The 4107-nt window shown below is 37.3% G+C and overlaps 1 pseudogene; it reads left to right on the top strand.

The window, feature by feature from the left end:
• Window positions 1-354: 354 nt before the first annotated feature.
• On the top strand, window positions 355-524 carry LOC114006247 (uncharacterized; annotated as a pseudogene).
• The last annotated feature ends 3583 nt before the right edge of the window (window positions 525-4107 follow it).

Genomic DNA, 4107 nt, shown 5'->3' with positions numbered 1-4107 from the left:
GTCTGTGGATGTGTATAAATTAAGTAAGCCTCTAACGGTTAATTAAAGACAGCCCTGTGGGAACAGGATTGCCCTGGGAGAGACTGGAAGGAAAAAAAACAGAGCCATCAGAAAAGTAACCCATCCAGACAACCAACCCCTGGTGTTGGCTGGTCTGATGCTCCGTTACTGAGTGTTCTTTGCTTAGGTAGAATAGAAACTATCTGGCTATCTGCTGGTATCTGCCTTCAGTTATTTGTCACTGGATACCAAGAACAAAGGACCACCTGTAACATAACTGAAAGCCCCTTTTGAATTCATCCTTGTCTTCAATTTAATCCCAAACTCAGCTATTTCAAATTTTAACTGTCTCCAAGCTTTGTGCAGTGGCAGTATCATAGCCAATGAGGTTTATCTGAGGCGCAATTATTGCTAATTGAAATTTTAACTGTCTTTCCTGCCTTAAGAGTAAAATTGGTTTAGTCTGTTTCAGTCAACCCTTGGTAGTTCTGTCTTACAATTTCTAATTGTTTCCCCCTATGAGACAGATGATATGAGCCCTTGCTTTATTAAACATTTCAAGATATTGGAAGAATATGCCAGGCAAATATTTTATATTTGGAAATATTTTGCTTGCATATCCTAGTATTTGTGTCAATGCGAATATGATACATAGGCAAAAAATAATAATAATAAAAAAATAAAGAAGACCATAGGCTTTTAAGTCAGACTGATTTCTTCATGAAGTTTGTACCTTAGAAGCAGTGCTACCTTAGTTAAATTACAAGAATACCATTACAACATTAATGTAAAGATTGAAGGAAAAGAGTGTATTATAAACATTTAGGACAGTGTCTGTTCTAAACTACTCATTTATTACAACTTTACTATTACTGATACTACTGATGTTATTACTGTAGTTACTATAAACATTTTTTATCCCCCTCATCCTGTTACTATGAAACTAACCCACAAGGTAAGCTTTTTTAGTTTTGTAATAAGGCAGGTGCATGCATTTGGAGGGGGAAGGCTGGGGAGGGAGGGACATGCAACCCTTTTCCCGAAGGGGAGATGACCACATTGTAATCCCTTCTCTATTCTCCTCTGGAATTTGAGCTGTGCGTCCACACACAGCCCATGTGTTTTTCAAGCTGCCAGGTCCAGGACTTGACTGCACAGTCTGCTGTGTGGGATCCAGCTGCCTTACCCTCTATGCCATCTGCTGGCCCACATGATAAGCCTTTAGAAATCCTTACTTGTCTAAAAGGTCGCTAGTTTTAAGAAATGGCTGTGTAATAGAATAAGAACAGTTAGATAAGACTTCCACTTTACTAGTTGGAGGGACGGACCACTGGACTGACCACCACATGACTAACATTATAACCTCTTTTATTATTATTATTTTTATTTCTTTTTTGTATATACATTCAATCACATTGTTTAGCTTACAATGTGAGTATTTCAATATGTGAACATTTCTCCCCAGTCCTGTTGATCAAAATATCTTCAACTGATAACACCACACTTCCCTATCCCACCAATGTTCTACCTCTGTGTCCCTTCTCCAAATGTCCTTTGTTAGGCCCCACTCCTCCACATACACCTCATCTGACAGTCACACCCATCTCTTTTGTTTGTAGAACCGTTAGTCAATCAGTTTCAGACATAGAGTGCAGATATTCGGTATATGTTAAGTGGGGACATACAATCTCCCTCCTTCATAACCTGGCTTGCCTCACTCAGCAATAGTGGAAAAATAACCTCTTCAAGTTAACACAAAAAGCAAGTACCTGAAGGCATTGGGGAGCATGGACTTAGTTCGACATTCCCACTTAGTAGAGGGAATAATAATGATTCCCCCCATTTCTGTTACTTTTACATTAGAGGCAGGCACAGTTAACACAGGTGGTGTGCTACCAAGAGAAAACTCAGTATTTTCCCCTGAAAGGCCAGTAAGCTGATTGTAAGGAAACCATGACCACTGAAGAGAGAAGAAAAAAATCCAGGTAGAGAAAGAGGGTACCCTAGATGACAACTTCTAACATACCTGGCAGATCACTTTCATATCAGGATAAAAGCATTAAAGAGAAAAGATCAAAAACAAGATCATAAATGGCTAGTACAAAAATCAGTACAAATCTAAACACACAGTTTACTAAAACAAAAGAAACCCCACCTATCAGGAATGTAGAAGATTTTCTACAGCATAACATAAATAATGGCCTGGATACATTCCAAAATTATGTTAAAAATACAAAGAATCTGTAATTTAAAACAGAGTATTTAAAAAGACAGTAAGCTGATACCAAACCTAAGATAAATCAGAATATTAGTAGACAATGATTTAAAAACTGCTGGTATAAAGATTCTCAATGCAGAAAGAGTGCTTCCAGAGATTAAAAAAGAAAAAAAAAAAACATGCAACATCCCTTGAGGGATAGAAATAATGAGAACAAATGGAATTTATAGAAGTAAAAAACAATGTTTGAAGTTTAAAAAATAAGTGATATTTTGAGGACTGGTGATGAGAGAGTGTCCCTTCTCCAAATGTCCTTTGTTAGGCCCCACTCCTCCACATACACCTCATCTGACAGTCACACCCATCTCTTTTGTTTGTAGAACCGTTAGTCAATCAGTTTCAGACATAGAGTGCAGATATTCGGTATATGTTAAGTGGGGACATACAATCTCCCTCCTTCATAACCTGGCTTGCCTCACTCAGCAATAGTGGAAAAATAACCTCTTCAAGTTAACACAAAAAGCAAGTACCTGAAGGCATTGGGGAGCATGGACTTAGTTCGACATTCCCACTTAGTAGAGGGAATAATAATGATTCCCCCCATTTCTGTTACTTTTACATTAGAGGCAGGCACAGTTAACACAGGTGGTGTGCTACCAAGAGAAAACTCAGTATTTTCCCCTGAAAGGCCAGTAAGCTGATTGTAAGGAAACCATGACCACTGAAGAGAGAAGAAAAAAATCCAGGTAGAGAAAGAGGGTACCCTAGATGACAACTTCTAACATACCTGGCAGATCACTTTCATATCAGGATAAAAGCATTAAAGAGAAAAGATCAAAAACAAGATCATAAATGGCTAGTACAAAAATCAGTACAAATCTAAACACACAGTTTACTAAAACAAAAGAAACCCCACCTATCAGGAATGTAGAAGATTTTCTATAGCATAATATAAATAATGGCCTGGATACATTCCAAAATTATGTTAAAAATACAAAGAATCTGTAATTTAAAACAGAGTATTTAAAAAGACAGTAAGCTGATACCAAACCTAAGATAAATCAGAATATTAGTAGACAATGATTTAAAAACTGCTGGTATAAAGATTCTCAATGCAGAAAGAGTGCTTCCAGAGATTAAAAAAGAAAAAAAAAAACATGCAACATCCCTTGAGGGATAGAAATAATGAGAACAAATGGAATTTATAGAAGTAAAAAACAATGTTTGAAGTTTAAAAAATAAGTGATATTTTGAGGACTGGTGATGAGAGAGGAAGGACTAACTGAATCAGATAAAACAATTATTTATGAAAAAAAGATTTAAGTTCACAGAGCTTCAGTTACCTCACAGTTTAACATATCTATAATTCGGTTCCTGGATGAAAAATGTTAGGGGTCTAGTTGCTGTCCCAAAGTCTGTATGTTGAACTTCTAACCCCCAAAACCTCCAAATGTGACCTTATAGGGAAATAGTATGGCTCTCATAGTGAAGGAGGGGAGCTCTTCCTCCCATATGGCTGGTGTTTTTATCAAAGGGAAAATAGAGACACCGACATGCACAAAAGGGAGATGATGTGTGAAGATAAAGGCCAGGATGAGGGCGATGCTTCTACCAGTGAAAGTGTCAGATGACAGCAAACCACCCAAATCTGGGGGACAGGCATGGAACAGACTTTTACAGGAACCCACAGAAGGAATCAACCCTGCTGAAACAGGATTTAGCTCAAAACTACCTGAAAGTTATTTTCTGTTATTTATGAACACTTTACCCCATTTGCAAAATCTTGCTGTGGTAGCCCCACACTAATATAGAAAGAAAAAAAATGAAATAAAACAGCTTTTGGAAAAAATAAAATCAGTACCTTTTCCTACCCAAATAAGGAAGACATA

The sequence above is a fragment of the Tupaia chinensis genome, unplaced genomic scaffold (genome assembly GCF_000334495.1).
Source record: "Tupaia chinensis unplaced genomic scaffold, TupChi_1.0 Scaffold146594_2, whole genome shotgun sequence".
NCBI classification, from domain to species: domain Eukaryota; kingdom Metazoa; phylum Chordata; class Mammalia; order Scandentia; family Tupaiidae; genus Tupaia; species Tupaia belangeri.
Note: the sequence above shows the minus strand (reverse complement) of the source record. Positions and strands in the feature narration are given on the sequence as shown.